This window comes from Fulmarus glacialis, unplaced genomic scaffold (assembly GCF_000690835.1).
Source record: "Fulmarus glacialis isolate BGI_N327 unplaced genomic scaffold, ASM69083v1 scaffold9341, whole genome shotgun sequence".
Lineage (NCBI taxonomy): Eukaryota > Metazoa > Chordata > Aves > Procellariiformes > Procellariidae > Fulmarus > Fulmarus glacialis.
Window position 1 is genome coordinate 21,204 of NW_009193378.1, and position 17,999 is coordinate 39,202.

The window sequence follows — 17,999 nt, forward strand, 5'->3', positions numbered from 1 at the left end:
GATAACATCATTCATTCCAGATCATTCAGTTAGTGCAGACAAAGGGGCTCTTTCCAGGAGACATAATGTCATTGTCTCTGGAAAGGAACGTACTTCCCAATGACTGTTTATCACTCTCTAATTACAGTGCTGTAGCAGCCATGCTCTATATTACAAGGAGTCCTTTTTGTGCCCAAGGATCCAGCAGTTCTTTGTTTTAATTTATTTTCCTCTTAAATACCTCCCGCTATTTAAGCAATAATTCCCTGTAAATCAATTGTTAACAGCAGTTAATGACTGGTTGGTTAATTAACAGCTGAAAGCAAAGCTGAGGGTGTTCGCCACTCTAACAAACCAGCAGACATTAACTGTGGGATTATTGCTAACATACCCTATAATCAATGACTTCTCGCAGCGACGGGGTAGCCTATGTATCACTTAAAGAAGGGACCGGCTGGGTTGCAATAGGTGGCAGCATTAGGAAAAATAGTCACCAACTTGTGGGTTGAGCCACATGCCCCTAAGCAGGCAGCGGGGTAACAGTGTTGGTACAAACACGGCTTGGTTGTAGGGTCTGGGGCCCGAAGCCCCCATCGCTTTTGGGGAGATGCTTGTGCAACCTCCTCTCATGGCAGTGCAGCTTCAGCCGCTGCTTGATGCAACCCGGGAGGGTCGGTGCACAGGGGCGCATGCCAGGCGCTACGGGTGAAGTTTGCACAGCCTGTGCTTTCCTTGCAGCGAAGAGATTGCTCACACACGGGACAGGCTGCATGGGTGCCGTGAAACCCTGCGTGGGATGGCTGCGGCAAAGACGGGGCTGTCCCTGCGCTCCCCGGCTGCCTCTGCCGCGGCGGTCTCGGCTCAGAGTCCCGCAGACCCCTCAGACTCATGCGGGGGTCAGCAGGACCCCAACTACTGAAATCAGGAGCTGCACCCTTGCCAGCAACACAACAACAAAGCCTCGGGTTTTTGCCTGTGTCCGGATCTGATTATTCAGAGTATTTAGGGGGTCTGTGTTCTGCTGGCAAGCTGCATTAAGATGTTTTTAATGCAATAGCCTGCTCTGCTGCTCTCTTCAAGGGACAGATCCTCAGATAATCTCTTTTCATAACATTCTCAATTAATATTTATATAAGCCTATTTTGTCTCTTATCTTCCACGAAATAAGGTTTGGAGTGATGCTGCCATGGAGAAAGGAAAGTCTAAAGCAGGCAGTAATTGATGTTCACAAAGAGAGTATGCGTAATGGACCAGCTGGCTTATTATGAACTAAAATACTGCAGTATCTTCAATACAGAGGATGGTGAAGTAGAATAAATGTTGACATTTTCGTGGTGAGCAATGCAAGACCATCAAATCAAACAATTTCTGGCATATAGTCAAAGCAGTGTTAAAGTGGAAACTCAAGCGATAAGAACATTTTTGCATTTTTTTTTCCCTAAGTAGAAATACGCGGCTGTGGGGAACCTCATGGCACGAGTTCTCCGCACTGACACAGAGCCAGGGGTTCCCATCAGGCACCATCTGACTTGTCTTCAGGAAAAAGAAAAAACCCCAGCAAGGAGCATCCTTGCATGACTGTGCCAGCTCTTCTCACCCTGACATTAAGTGGTAAATCAAGATAATTTCTGCTTGTTATCCTCTCCACGACCAAAGAGAACAATTGCTCACTGTCTTGTTCACAGCCACCACCTCTACACTGGACGTCTGCTGCCATGTTATTCTCTCAGCCTTCTCTTTCTTGAAGGGAACAAACCCAATTCCCTCGGCGTCCCCTCACAGTTCGTGCTTCCCGGTGCTCTAAGTTCTGACTGCTTTCCCTGGATTTTCTCCACTTTCTCTTCACCTGCAGGAAAAGGTGGCACCCACAACTGGATGTGGATCCTCAAGTCTTTTAAAACATGCTGCTGCCTGGTTATTTTTTCCCCCATATAAAGTCTCTGCATCTCTCTTTCCCAGGCATAGCACTTTGGCCTGTTCCCGATGGAATTTCATTTAAATATTTGGGAGTCAATTCTCCGAGCTGTGAAGATCGTTTCAAATTCAGATCCTGGCCTCCTAGGACTTGCAGCATCTCCTGATTGCATCATCCACAGGTTGCATTTGTTTGCTTGTTGTTCAGTTGTTAATAAAAAATATTTAATAGAACTGGGTATAAGACAAACTGCTGAATGGCCTACTTGAAATATCCTCCCTGACAGTGATCCAGCGCTAGCTGTTGCTGAGGAGCTATTTTTCAACAGGCTATGCACCTACCCCATTGTAATTATATCTATTCCTTATTCTTTAGCCTGTCATATACGTCAAAAAGCGTTACTAAAAATCAAGCACTATTGCATTTGCTGCTTCCTCTTTATTCACTAGACAAGCTACTGTGACAAAGAAGGAAATCAGATTGATTTGACATCAACCGTTCTTGACAAGCCTATGTTTTCCTTTTTTTTTTTTTTTTTCTTTTTTTCGTCACTGTATCAGCTGGCTACTTGCAAATTGATTATTTAATGATTTGTTCCTGAATCTTTTAAGGACCTAAGTTAGACTGACAGGTCTGTAATTCCCTGGGTCCTCCTTTTCCCCCTCTTTAAAATATAATACACTGTGTTTGCCCTTCTCTTGTCTTCGGGGACCTCTCTCTCCTCTGTGAGTTCTTAAAGATAATCACTAATGGCTCAGTGATTGCTTCAGATGGCACCTTAAGTACTCTGGAGTGAATTCCATCAGGCCCTGCCGACTGGAGTACATCCATCTTATCTAAGTATTCTTTAATCTGTTCCCCTCCCCTTCCAGTCTGTACTTTTGCCTCCTTGTAAAAATTAAGTTTAAACAACTGGTTGTGTCCCCTGGTGACGGATACACTTCACAATTCAAAGCAATTAAACATTCTTCTTTATCCTTTAATATTTACCAAGGTTTATATTTCTGTTGTCCACATTACAATTCTAAAAAATAAACTCATCGACCCCTATTCACTGGCTGCTAAAACGAATCACGACTCTTAAGGACAGATTCACGGCTAAGGGTGGAGCAGAAAGAGGAAATGTGACTAAAACATTGTGTTTTTTCATTCAGAACTTCAACATCCACTGACAGACCTGTGCTGATCACAACAACAGGTCTCCCCAAGCTGTTCCTAAAATATAACTAGCACCTTCATATCTGAGACTGCACGTGCGGCAGTTTCCATGCACCAAGCACTCCCCGTAATGAACAGTTATGGTACTTTGAATTTGGGAAACCGTTAGGGCTGTTGTCTAGACGTGCGCTAAATTACAACACACTAAGTCCATGTGTTGTTTGTTTGTTTGTTTGTTTAAATAAAACATCAAGATCTGCCAAAAGTCGTGGTGGGTTTTCCATGCAAGTACAATGTGGAGATCCACCTCCTTCGCTCTGTCAGCCACCTGATGCTGTAGTACCCAGTGGGAGGATAACTTGGGTTTCTACCTGTGATAGCTGAACAGAACAATCTTTACTGCTGTCTTTAATAAAGTCTTTTTTTGCCCACTTTTCTCCTCAGTAGTTCACAGTCATTACAGAGCTGAGTGACAGTGAGTGCTTGCATACCAAGGCTTTCCCTAAAGCAGGGTGTTTGTACAGTCAACGCACTCAGGTTTGTTTTCATTATCAGTTTGAGGGCTTTCTGCCAGAATAAAAGATATCTCATAACAGCAATTACTTTTTAGAGGTCTGTAGGTTTAAGCCCCACCCCATTCCTAACAAGTCAAAACGATTGCAAGAAATCAGCTTTTAAATGAAGAGCACTTGGCCTACGTGAGTTTCAAGAAAAGCTAGCAAGAAGCAGGAGACAGCTGGAGAACCAGTGAAGATGGCCGCCCCCTCCTCCCTATGCCCAAGTCTTGCCGTGCACGCTCTCTGTTTGACCCTGCTAAGCCTGGATGACCAACCAGGCAGCGTTGTTTGTGGCGTGAAACCCTGCTCACAGCTCTCATATGAGAATTTACCCACAGCAACCCCAATATTTGGGACTCATCTGCAAGCATCCTCTTTACCTGATGCTGGATATGAAGAGTATGTTAGGGTACCAGTTAGGATGGGGCACAGGGTTGCTCACTTCCTTGCCTTCTCTGTGTCTAGAGGAGTATTCCAGACTTGTCCTCAAGCCCTTCTACTTCTCAGTTTCAGGTGTGTGCTTAAGGCTTTAAACTCAAAGTCCAGCTATGCCAAATTCTGAATTTCAGTGTATCACTACCAGCAATTGCCCCATGTTTCCGAAACAAGGCAGCCAAAAAATCTAGGGTAAAGCTAGTGGTGGCTCAGAATAAGCCTTCTCATTTGGAGGGATCTGTCTCTGGAAATGCACGTTCAGTGGACATAGGTAAACCAAAAATTTAATCCTTCTTCCAAAAAGCTTTTCCTCTACAGAAAGAATGACATTTGAAATGAGAGCTGGTTTGGGAATTTTCTGACTACATTTTTCATCAAAAAAGTATGATGAGTCAAAACTGACCCTTTTTGCAGTAACATATTGGTTTTGATGAAACTCTCACTGGCAGCATTGCTAAGGTCTAGAACAGAAATTACATGAAATTCAAGAAGGGGAGAGGCACACCGCAGAGCTGGCAATTGCCAGCTGGAAGGACCCTCACCCACGACACAAGATACTCCCATTTGCACTTAGAATTATCCACATCCTATATGAATACAATGATCATCAGACCTACTTTCCGACACAGAAGATTTTCAAAACCCCTACAACAGACTAACTCACTGCAGCTTAAATCAAAATAGATTGGAAATTCTCATGTCTGAGATACTGTCCTATGGAAAACTCAACTTTTGAGCACTATTTGAAAGACTTAACTACCAGATACAACTTTCCTGTAACGCCTCAGACTTACTTTCTCATTTCCTTCTTGGTCTGGAAACAGCACTGTTGGGTTCCTCAGCTGGGACAGTTGGCTGATATCTGTCCTCTGCTGCTTGTGTGGAACAATCACTATGTTCATCTGTGTTTTCTGAATTTGGAAAAATCACATAAAAGGAGTAATTTTTGTCTCATTAATCTTCTATATCCCATCTGATATACAAACATAAATGTTGCTTAAACGGCCCTTTTCTCTGAGCTTCACTGCCCATTCTCCTTTCTTAGCCCATCCTTGTCTTTCCACTCTTTTTTTTTTTTTTTTCAGACATTTTACTTTGAAGGACACTTATCAGTCTGAAAATGTTAGTTTTTTAAAATGCAAGAATCTATCCAACCTACACTCAGGTTATCATCTCTAGATTTTGCATTTTTATAATCTATTTGAGGATGACTGCATTTTCGTGCCTAATTTTAAACTCCTACTTGTAATTTTGCCTTCTGTTATAAAACCCCCTTCATAACTACTTGAGTAAGAACATAAACAATATGCTCTCCAATTACAATCTTCCTCAAAGTTCAGTAACTCAGCAGGCCAACTTTAGCAGTAAGCTTCAACTTCTGAATTTTCCAGTTCTTGAAGCACTGTAGGAGCCAAGACTACAAATCAGTTTAAGAACTGGTTGATAACGACCTATCAAACTGACAGGTTGGCCTTAACCAAACGTTGAGTCAGTTCAGAAGCATTCACGTTTTTTTCCCTTGTCTAGAATACCAGTAAACCTTTGAATCGAGGTTTTCACGATAAATATCAGTAACAAAGTCAAGTACATCTCCACAGAATTAGGAACTTCTCATTGTTTATTAATATCTTTAGAAAGCATCGTTATTTCTGGGAAGGCGGAGTTGCCCATGGAGCTTTGCTCCCCACCAAAGACTCCCTAGAAAGGCCCCTTACCTTCTCTGCATGAATTTGCTCATCAGCAAAAAAGGCTAAAACTTGACTATTCTCATTGTCGTGGGTGAACAGCAGTCCTTTAATGATTTTTAATGCTATAATTCCACTCCTTAGGAATGGTAAATTTTCCGGTGGAATAAATTCCATACTACTGCATGAAGGATTCAGAGCTTCCCACCGAGCTGCTCAATCACTGTTTAAAAAAGAAAAGGGGAGAATTATCTTTATCAAGAGAAAGGAAGTATAGCCCTTGGGTGAAACAGCTGTCCATGGCATCCAATTATTTGTTTACATTGCTCAAAAGAAAAGAAAAAAAGAGCAAAAGAAAATTAGCTACATCGATTCACTCATTGATTGCTGGCTGGGGTTTCATTTTGGGTTGCTCCCGGGACTGCAGCATCAGCAGGAGCGGTTACTTAGTCATGAATGTTCTACACAGCAAGTAACGGGATCGCTCCGTGTGAGGAGCACCGCTTTTTTCTGGTCTCTCAGTTGTGCGAGGAGGAAACCCGGCTCCCCCTAATCACAGGCTGCCACAGCAGAGGACACATAACTCACTCCTACAGCACATGAGCTACCACAGCCTTTATTATACGGTTCCCCAAAATGAAAAAAGCCTGTACGTCTTGGCTGTGGGATCACTTGGAAGGGGACGCGTGTCCCTGATGAGAAGGCAGCCCGGTTTTCCAGACTCTTGCAATGGGTCTGGTGGTTTGACAGTTTTCAAAGAGGCACAAGCCAAAATATGGTATAATGAAATTAATATTATCCAAAATACGATTCTGGCAGATCACCTTAACACTGCTTTTTAAGCTTCTTTGAAACCAGGACATTTTTAACTGTATCTTGAAAAAAAATCAATCTATAATGGGCTCCTGAGTACGAAACCCTTATTATAATCTGATCGCATACTAAAGCTGCAATCATGCTCAGCTTCCCCTTGTGCCAGAAGCTCTATAATGGAGGGTAGCGCCCTTTCTCAAGCAGCAGTTATACAAAAACATAATAAAAAAATACAGTCTAATAAGTCATCAGGAGGAAAGGAGCAATTATGGGTCAAGCTAGAAGAAAATGTTAGAGCAGGCCGGAAATCCACACTTAGCTCGTGTGCTGGTCACTGTTTTCAGCCAGAAGATAACACTAAACAATCTCTCCTCATTTAAAAGTTATCTCCCTGAAAGTGAGTTTGTTACTGTTTGTAAAACATACTGTAACTTGCCTTACAAGGTAGGTTTACATTCTCCATACTCCAAACTATAAATTCCTGGTTTTTGTGAACAATTAGAGGAGTTTGTAGCTACATATTGCACCTAGTATATTTTCCATGAATTGATGTTTATGAAGCTGAATAGTTAAAAATATTACAGGCATTACTCAGGTTTCCTTCCACCAATAGTAACAAATGACTTCAAAGATACTGTGCCTTTTAATACGCTGAGGTATAACAATTAAGGGTTCGATAGACTTAGAAAGTGTTATGGTTCTGAATGTATTTTTTTTCTATTGGACATGTTAGCCTTTGAGCAATTGGGGGAAAAAAAATTATACTAAAAGAACATCAAATTTATAATGGAAAAATAGCATTCCCTGAAAAAAATAGAACTGTAATTAGCCACTGATACTACATTACAACAATCACTATTTTTCTGTATCTCAAATTAATCATCAATTATCAGTCACACCTGAGCAAAAATCTGAATTCCTACGTAAAAGGGCATTTCAGTATGTTTGATTAAAATGACTTCAAAATACAAATTCTAATGCAAAGTCAACATTTTTTCAACGTGTTAATTTTGACTGAAACAAAATGTTTCAGTTGTGTATGTTGAGGCAAATCAACACTCCTTAAGACCCTCCCAGGCTCTCCCAGACATCCCCAGTGACATCCCTCTCCCCCAGCGCTGCACCGCTCTTGCAGAAGACCTCGCAGTCGGCGTGCTGATGCTAAATAACACCGTCATCTTTTCCAGCTGACAAAAGTAGCCTCCACCCTGGAGTCTGAAGCAGTATTTTTCCACTTGATGAGCTGCATTGCCTACAGCAGCTCCTCTGAACATCCCGTCCCCTGGGACGGAGATGCTCACAGGGTAGCTCCTTGTGCCACCCCACCCGGTCCTCCTCCTCCTCCTCCTCCTCCTCTTCCTCCTCCTCCTTCTCCCCACTTGGCTGAGTGGAGCCAAGGGACAGCCACGGCGAAACGGGGGGCTGTGGTGTAGGCATAGCACCACTGTGCCTCAGCACTGCATTATTCTCCAAATTGAAGGGAAAATAAACAAGAGTAGCACAGCACAACTTAATCTTCACTGCTGGTAGTGACAGCTTTACTCAATTTTAGTCAGCTACCGAGTAATCAGAATGAATTAAGCAGCAGAAGGAAGGACTGCACCAGGATATAATAAAGCAGTGGGCACTGGAGTGCTTCGGGGAGTCACTGCACATCTCCCTCTTTACATTACCACTGTGGGTTCCCCCCCCGCTGCCATCGGACAGCGTCTCCAGGCAGCTCCCGCCCAGCCGGGAGCCACACCTCTCACCGGGTTTCAGACAGCTGTCAGTCCAGCTTGTCGCCGCAAGATGGTTATGCGTGCACGCCTGCTTGTCTTTATCTGCTTTGGAGGGTCTAATAAGAAGGCTTGAAATTGTTATTAACTCCCAGCAAGTCCCTCTCGCACCTTTAATCGAGAGCGGCGCTTGACTTGGTCAGCGCTCCCGATCCCTCCTGTGCTCCACCAGCTCAACAGACAAGGCGGGACATACGGTCTCTTTGCAAGGTCAAAGGCAATTTCTCCTTTGACCGTCCCAGAGGAAAGGAGCAGCCTCAGATGCACTTCACTCCGTGTTTGCACTTCTCAAAAAATTAGTAGCAGCTTTCAAAGGACTTTGGTCTCAGAGGTCATCTCACTTGCAGCCTTCACCTATGGAGGGATTGGATATTGTTGGCTGCAATGAGGAGGGGCTTTTTATTAATGTCTAGGACCTCCCTGTAGTCAGAGATCGACTTTCAGCCCCAAATTCTGTGTTTTGCACATTGTGCAAGCCATGAGGGTACTTGCAGATGCAAACTTCCAAGCACATCATTAGGGCACGAATTAGGACAGTTCTCATGAAATCTCTGACTTTAACTGCGTTTTACCAGTCATTAAACCGTTGCACATGGGCTGTAATTTGCAGTTATTTCATCTAACTGTACACACAAGGCAAACGGTTAATGGCTCCTTCATAAATCCTGACGGCCGAGCGGTAAGCAGGCTACAGACACAGACTCTGCTAATTAAGTCGAGCACAAACCTTCTCTTTACGATACTAACAAATAACTATTTCCCTGGGAACAGGACTGACAGCATGTGATGGAAAAGGTTCATGGCAGGCTAGAAGAGGACATCTAAAGGAAAGGGAGTTTCGGAGCAAGGCGGTTGTTCCTCGTGGCTGAGGTGTCTTCCCTTACGCAGGGCGATCCTGGCCCATGTTAACTGGTTAGAAAATAGATTCGGCTAGATTATGGTCAAATTTATCCTGAAAGGGGTGGAAAACACTTCTGAAAAATCTGAAGAACATGCAAACAGCCTTTGATTATGCATCATTACAAAACTACCCTGATCTGAGACCTTTCCCCCCTCCCCCCCTCCAACCATTATTTGCCTCCTCCTACCTGAAACACCCCCACCCCTCCGCAACTCCCTCTTGAAGCTCTTTGCAACATCTCAAGAAATTCAAATGCCTGCTCTTAGAGGAAAATAGTTTCTAATTAAACACGCCGTGTGGGTGTGAATGAAGCTGGGCCCACTCCTTGCCTCACTGATGTCAACAGAAAAATGTTTTTCTTTTTTACCGTGAGCGTCAGCAGAGGCAGGGGCGATGGGGGTTTTGAAGGAACAGAGGTTCGCCAGTACTGACAACTAACATGGCTTTTCTTTAGGTTTGGTGAGAAAGCCTGAAGCTTCCTAAATTTCAGACTTAGGGTCCAGGCTTGACTGGGAGGGTGCGCGCCGGAGGGCCAGGAGACCCTCGCCGGAGGTCAGAGCGTGCCGGCTGGGCAACAGCTAGCCGAAAAACTGGGTTGTTCGTGTAAATGTTAGTTACTTGAGGGTCTACTCTGGATGTGAGCATCAGAGAAGAGAATCTTAAACACCTTCCTCTTCACCACATCAGAGCACGATTTTGTGGGGTTTGAATCAAATTTAAGTATACAGGGAATGCTACACAGCATTTTTGTGGCAAAATAGGTTATTTTGCAGACTGAAAATCTACCTAAATCGTTTTCAAATATATTCCTTTGTTGATCTGAGGACTGAGTTCAAAAGATAATCCTATATTTCCTCATTTTTCTTTCTCTTATAATCCTTCCACAGAAACGTCCGAAAAATAAAGGAAAGCGTTGTAAGTGCAAACAGACACAAATCTTGCCAACGTCACAACATAATACAGAAAGGTGAAGATAGAGCACACTTCCCTTTCATCTGGGTGGCAATCCCCTCAGGCCAGAGTAGCTCCTGATGATTTGGTCTCCATCTCCCCAGTTCCCCCCCCTCACCTTCTTTCACACCGCTAACACAGCTCTCCACGCCACTCGAACAGCGCAACAGCGTGGTTGTAGGTTACGTTTGGTAGTAACTCCTCAGAAAATATCCATTTGGAAAACTGGAGGAGAAAAAATAATGAGCTGAAAGTTTTGCCTGACACCACTAGGAACCGTGTAGTTTGTTTGTTTGAGATAACTTCACTTTACAACAGCACGATGGATCCTGGTGGTGTTAGAAGAGAGATTCTGCCTCTGCTCCAGATAAGCCTCCTGCACTGCATGCAAGAAAAGCTGAGTGTGCTGATGGATTACAGCACCTCATATTCCATTTAAATTCTCAGTTATGAACACTCTAGTTATTTTTGCAACAGTAGCTGGTAAAGTTAGGGCCTGTGTGAAATAGGAAGAAATGAGAAATTTATTATATTTCAGTAACACAAAATTATGTTTTCTGTGTAAAGCTACACTCAGGAAAAAAAAAAAAAAATCAGTAGCTGATCTCTGGAGGTCCATCCAGTCCTTTATGCTCATCAAAGTTCATATTCCTGCACCTAATGATATATTTTCCTTCAGAGCTTAGCTTGTCTGGAGATGGGAAGAAGTGATCTGGTTTTTCATTTTGATGAGGCTAGCACTTCTCAAAGTTCACCTATGAATAATGTCGGCAGGGAGACGTGCATCTAGCTGATTCATCAGACACATTTGTGTCAAAATCCATCTCTCCTGATTTTCACTGAAGTGCTTCGATGTGCTATGGTACTTCACAAGATTGAAATAAATGCATTTCATAGCCCTTATCTCCCCCAACTCCCACCATCCCTATAATTGTATTTTCATCCTTTTGTTGCAGAAATACCTGAGGTGGCTTTTGTTTTTCTTAACACAAGACAGAGGGCAATTTGAAGACTTCTCTCTCGGACTTGTTTCCCCACAAGCCATAGCTCATCAGCAGCATCTCCCCCACGCAAGAGCAGCCCCGGGGCCTTTCAGGTGCTGAGCTTCCCAGCAGAAGAGAGCGGTGCCAAGACAGTATTTTCTTGCAATGGTTATGCTTTTTTTTCACCTGAAATGTAAACATGCTGTGTTAGTTGTTCCGATTTAAGGCTCGGCTGGGCTTTTGGAGAAAATACGTGTTTTCCCTCGTCTGTAATGGACACCATGGCTAAATTTTTGAATTCTAACAGGATATAGTTAGGCACTTTAAAAAATCCTGCAAATGAGAAACTAATCACCTTCAGGAATACCACTGAAATTATGGCTCCAGCTGTTTTAACTTCCTACCCAGCCCTTTGGAGGAGTGATTAAAGCTAAAGTCTGAGTGATTTAGATGCAATGCTTAAAGGTATTGCCTCCCCCAGCTGCCATCCTAGCAAACATTACTTCTCTTGCAGGAAAGACAGTAGACCAAGCTGCGTGACCGTGCTTTAGCCACCCTGGTGGACAGTCCTAACGTGATGCAAATCAGCAATCAGTGGTTTGATACTGTGTGGGCGGTGCCTGAAATGTAGGTACGTTTTCTTCCCCCACCCCTGGGAGAGGGGCAGACTAGGGGCAGACAGCCAGGAGGTGCTGAAGAGAAATCTGCCACAGGTTCTGGTAAAACCTTAGTTGGAAAGCACTAGCCCTGAACTGCATGTTCTCATTAAACTAAACAGGGAAACCCTTCTCCTTTCTAGCCCCTGTGCGACAAAAGGGGACCTCCAGAAGGGGTGAGCGTTGGAGACAAAGCATCCTTTAACCTTCAGGTTCTCAGCAGCCACCAGCGTGGTTGTCAGTACACCAGACCCAATTACCTATGCGTACGTGGCATTTCATACTGACTGCTTGAACTCCACGGTATATAATGTTCATGACATTATACATCTTATTAGAGTAAGTTGAAGGATACAAGTAGAATAAAATATGGTTTTTACTAGAAGAATATTTTTTTTCACATGTAAGGGTGAGCCTTACACACAGCATAGAAATGCTATAATGTTATATTAGAAAGGGATAAAGCTATTGATAGCAACGGACAAAAGTTTTTTATGTTAACTGAACAAAATTATTCTTCAGACTTATTTAAAACTGAACCAGTTCCATCTGGCTTAAAGAGGCCTCCAATACTATGTTTCTGTATCATGCCAGGAAAGATTTGCTGTGCCCCTGGGATAGAAGCTGGACTCCTACGGATGTCATGTAGGAAAGCAGAATAATGAGTATAATGGGACAAACAAGAGAGAGAAAAAGAACAGAGGCATTCTCCAACTCTTGCCTTTTTTTTTTTTTTTAAAAAAAAACTATATTTGAATTTTACTTATATAAAAGTGTGGAACAGATCTTGTTTTGTCTTGGATTTCTGTGACCTTGTCACAGCAGAATGGCTGGGCTTTGCCTATTTGCTGCATTCAGTGAGTATAGGACATAACAAGTACTAGAAATCCCATGCATGAACTTGGGGTTCTGGAAGTTGAAATACCAGATTAATCTTGCCAGTTCAAGCATTTCAAATAATCACTAGAGTTGCTGAATTCTTATTCAGCTTAAACTTCAAGAGGGTGACTACTGGTTTGCCACACTAACACCACTGTTGTAGGGTTACACATGCGCTGCGTGGAAAACAGGTCCCCACCCCGCTCCCATATGTCTGAGCTGCTCCCAACCCAAAATGCAGTCTGTCATGCTGCTCTGGGAGGAGAAATTTGCCCTGAGCACAGAAGATGTTACTTTGTCTCTTCAGTAGATATAATTTCTTTTTTTTTTTCCTCTTCCTGAAAATAGTTTCATTTCCTAAAAAAAAAGAATGTGGAGGTTTTGGGTTGGGATATTTCAAACCCTGAGTAATACAGATTCCCCATGCAATAGCATCCAGGCCCCTTGGGAGGTTTTGAAGACCGCAAGCTTGCTGTCAGTGCTAGCCCAAAAACAACCACACAAAGCGTTGCTGAAGAACATGAGGTTTCTTTGGTCCTGCAGTGAATTTAAAGTGGAAGAAGGGTCTGGGGAAAGGAAAGAAATGACAAAATGGGGGCAGCTTGTCAGTTGTGAGAGCTCTACCTGAGGATGCTTGAGTGACCCTCAGATAAGCCTGATTCCTGAAAGCGAAGAAGGGCATGGAGACAGAGAGGGTGTGAGGAACCGGCAGAGGAACAGGGCCTGTCCCTGTATCCCAAGAAAACACAGGGAGATCTTTCACTGGGACTTAGTACCGTGCCTCATTATTTCTCATTCTAGCAAAAGTTTTATCATGTCAGCAAAATGATTTGTGGTATATGACACTCAGAATTTTGATCTGATAAAATAGCCCAAATATTACGGTGGTGATTTGATCTAAAGTAGCATAAAACAGAGACAACCCTCTCACGAATCACTTAATTTTTCTTTACCCAGAGCCCCTTTTTTCACCGCCCTGATTTTCTCAGCGGATGCAGCACACATGCACAGATGTACGTCCTTGTCATTGTACCCCTCGTGCCGGGTGCCAGCTTTGTAAGATGACCTTCACCACCCCACCTAGCTGCTCGGTGCAAAACTGCTGCATCACATATGGCCCCCCACTTAAACCTTCTGGGAACAAAGCTATTCATGGGTTTTCCACTGAAATGCTGGAGAGGAATGAAATTCAACTCTGGCAGAGAGTCTCTCTCTTTCGTCATTAGTCCTTCCCGTATGTAACTTCCTGCTCTCTCTTTTTCCCTCTCTATGGGGGAAAAATAGCCCAAACAACATACACAGAAGTTTAGCCGTTGAGTAAAATTTCACAGCTTGCTAAGGGTTTCACAGAATGACTCAAAGAAGCTATTAATTTGCTTTTCAGATTTTGTAGGTTTAAAAAAGAAATGTCTAGCAAGTCCTACAATCATTCTACAGAGCCCTGCTGGTTACGTTCCTCTCAGAGGCAAGTCTTTCTCTTCCTCTCCTCAGCTAGAAACCCACCACCTCCTCCATCTTAATTTAGATTTTACTTCTGACAGAGCAACACGAGGTGCACCACGGCTTCCTCAAGGGGCTGCACGCTGTTCCCCGTGCACAGCGTGAAATCTCCAGCACCCAGGGAGAAGGCGGGACGAGCTCTACGCAGCGTCGGAGGGAGATGCGCTCCCTCCCTTGCACCGACCCCTCAGGTCTCTCAATTTCCTTTGTTCAAGCTCGGGACCAGCACAGCCTTATTTTAGTTCAGGCTGCCCTGTCAAAACTAGACTAAGCAAACACAGAAGGTTCATCCAGTTGTGAAACGAACTTAATTTTACTTTAGAGAGAGAAAGGGTGGGGGGAAAGCAGCCTGTGAGTCTCTGGAAAACGCTGATTAAATATAACCTGCTCCATAATGATTTGTTGCCATCTCTTGACAAAGATGATCTGGTACTTGCAACTTCCACTGAATTTCATTCCTATTGTAGCTGAACTTGGGGGAAGTGACAGGGGAAGGATATTAATGTATTTTCGGGCTGAGAGGGAGCTGTTTTTCAAGTGAGACAGAAGCAGAGTGTTTTGAACACCTCATACCTCAGTGAAATCCAATTTTCTGTCGCAGGTTTCACACTGAAGCAAGAATGCGCTTGGAAGTCAGAGCCCAGGATGCTAAGTGGCATCTCTAAACTGCATAGGAGAAGAATGCTTTCTGTGCCTTTGTTGCTTGCAAATGTACCCTTCGGTCTGCAGCAGGGGCGAGCATTAGCCATTGGTTCAAGGCTTTGTGCTCAGAGGGCTTTGCACAGAATCCAAATTGCAGCTTACAGTTCCCTGCAAAGGCTGAAGAAAATGGCTGTGAATTCCCATGCTTGAGTGCCTCAGGAATAATGCTCGCCTTCAAACATTTCGAGAAGGTAGGGCATCTCTGCTGAGACAACAGCTCATGAAGGCAGGGCTCAGCCTTCAGCTGGGATAAGCTCTGGCCAGCAAATTTCTGCGTTTAACTCTTGGAGAGGCCCCCGTGCCATGTCTGCTTGCGAGCTCCAGTTGACCCTGAGAGAGACAGGCGCGGGTGAGCGCCCAGGGGTGGATGGAGGGAGCCCACGTTGATGGGTTACAACTTGAATTGTTTGGGATGGGAAAGCAGCCTGCAATCTTTTGACCAAATTTGTCCTGGCAAAGAGCATGATAATAATAACAGCCCTCTTAAAAGGATAAGGCAAATCCCAGCACCGAGGCTGGTGGGATCTCTGAATTCTTTGCGGCTTAATCACAGTAAAGCAGTCAACCATGAGGGTGGTTCTTAAAGGATGTGTGACAAACGTGCTGGCCTTGCAACACAGCAAACCTACAGCTATTTATTGTTTCCTGGCTGTTCTGTGGGTGTGAGACCACGGTGGCAGCAGCAAGACACGTTGAAGGCATTAGTGGAAGGATTCCCACTGCCCTCCCATTGAGGGCAGATCCTTAGGGCAGAGGTCTTTGTTTTGTGGGCTGAAATATTTCATTAACTTCAGCTGAATTAGGCATAGCTAAGCCCTCGGACTGTGTCCAGAAGAAATAATACGCATTTTACCTCCTGCCCAATTCACCAGTATAAACAAATTAGAGATACACTTTAAGCATGTCAAAAACCACTCCTGGCTTAAATTTATGCAGTCTTAATAGCACTGCATTTAGAATAAACTCGCAAGTGAGGTTAGAAACATGGTTAGAAAATAAGGCTTTTGCTCTCCTGGAAACAAAATATATTCTTTTGTCACTACTAAATAATGAGAACATTAGTACAAAACATCAGGAAACATTTAATAGGACATAAGCGGAGGATTTAGTAAAAAGAATATGTAATGGCAAATTTTTTCTGTCCGGGGTAGAAGCACTGGGGAGAAACCATGCCATGCCAGAGACCAGCGCATGGCCCTGGTTGTCAGTTCTGCCTCCCCACCCCGGGAACCACGTAAGAGCACAAAAGCCTGTTCCTTAAAACACGGTCAGTGACCTGAATGCAGGAGCTGCTGGAGCTTGAAGCTTTGTTTTATTAATCAGTTTTCATGCATTTGGTTGAGGATTAGCATAGGCTGCCAGCTTTATCAGCATTAATTTAGAGTACCTTGAGGTATTGAGGACAGAGCTGTCTGCTGCTCATGTAGTGTCAGTGCGTCGCCCCCACCCTCTGCACTCCCCGTCTGCTGAGGATTAAGAAACCATTAGGCCAAAATGAACACTCAGATATGCACTGCTTGTTACGGCTTTGCAGTCGCAGCAAAGGAAGGGAAAGGAAAACATGCCGAAAGCAGCACTTGCAGGTTACTTTGCAGCCAGAGGATGACAGGGGCTGTGGCGGCAGGGCCGAGCAGCAAGCCCTGTGTGTGTATGCTGCTGTAGTCCCGTCCCCCCCAAGCAAAACTGACTCCTCCACAACAGAGCACAGCCTCCTAACGGCAGAGAGCCCCCCAAAGCTCGCTACTAGAAGCTTCACATCTTTAAACAACGAGGCTAAAAAATAACCGAGAAAGATGAGAGATGTGTCCTTCAGGCTGCAGCACACAGGCTCGGCGGGTGCCAGCGCAGCTTGCTCCCCCGCAGCTCACCTACCTCCTGGCTGGCAAACCACCTCTTGACAAAGCAAGTCCAGCAAACCTGAAGGGATGTTCACTCCCCTTCTGTCCCACTGATACTTTCGATGGATTTTTTGCCACAGCAAAGTTTTCTCTGCTGTAGCAATCTGCACAGACCCTGGAAACCATCTTGGGGGCAGCAAGTACCGTGAGACAGTTTGCCTACAGCCCGAAATAGCCAGCTGCAGCTGTAACAACACAGCAATTAACACTCCCTAGTTGAGCAATTAATGATTCTCTACTTCAGAAGGACACCTGGGCATAAATCTGTTAGAAGAGCTGAACATCTCCGCTCATCATCTAAATCCAAGGAGACCTGAATCGGCAACTACCACCCGCATCTGCAAACACCTCCTCCTGGCTGAATCCAGGCAGCAGCTCAGAATTTAACAAAAAGTCCACAGGAAATTTCTAGCAGCATTTGAGCAGCTCATACATCTGTGTAGTGTAACTACCTAGCCTCAATCTAAAGCACCTGTCTCCCCTTGGGCTTCTTCCATGTGCCAGAAATACGGTCAGGTGTCTTCAAGCAGAAGGGCTTGGAACTGTAATCAGATCAGAGAGTCAATTTGGGCTCTGGGGGTGACTGAGGACCCACAGAGGCCTCTTTCCACCAGAGCATACCGCAGACCTGGAAGAGTGACTGTACTCTTGTGTTTGTCTGTAGTATACTCAGTGTTTCCTCTGGGATGCAATTATGAGATGAGAACAAATTCAATTCAGAGGTAGGTGCACCACCTGCACAGCAACGTTGACACCCTACCATAAAATAAAAGATAAAAATCTCTAGAAAGTCAGGATGAGGAGAACATCATTAAAAAGTAGCTATGGTTTGTCAAAACCAGGTTTCTTTAGACCCAAGCCCTACTTGATCCAAGAGTATTTTTGCCAACACTGAAGCAGAGTATAAAGAGCTACCTCCGGCCTGGTGCATTTCTTAGTTGAAGACCACAGTCCCACAGACACCAGAGTTTTATCTGGTGCATCCACATAGCTTGGGATCTCCCACAGCAGCTGTGCTCCCCACTGACCCCTGCCAGAGGCTACGGCCCTCCCAGAGCAGCAGCATCTCACCATCTCCCAGTTACAACCAGCTGATCACTCTGCCCAGCAGCTGTTGCTACTTCGGCTCCTTTGGATGGAAAGAGGTTCGAGAGGACCTACCTGATTCCCTGCGCTGGTGGGTCGGATGTGGCAGGCACCGTCCGGGGG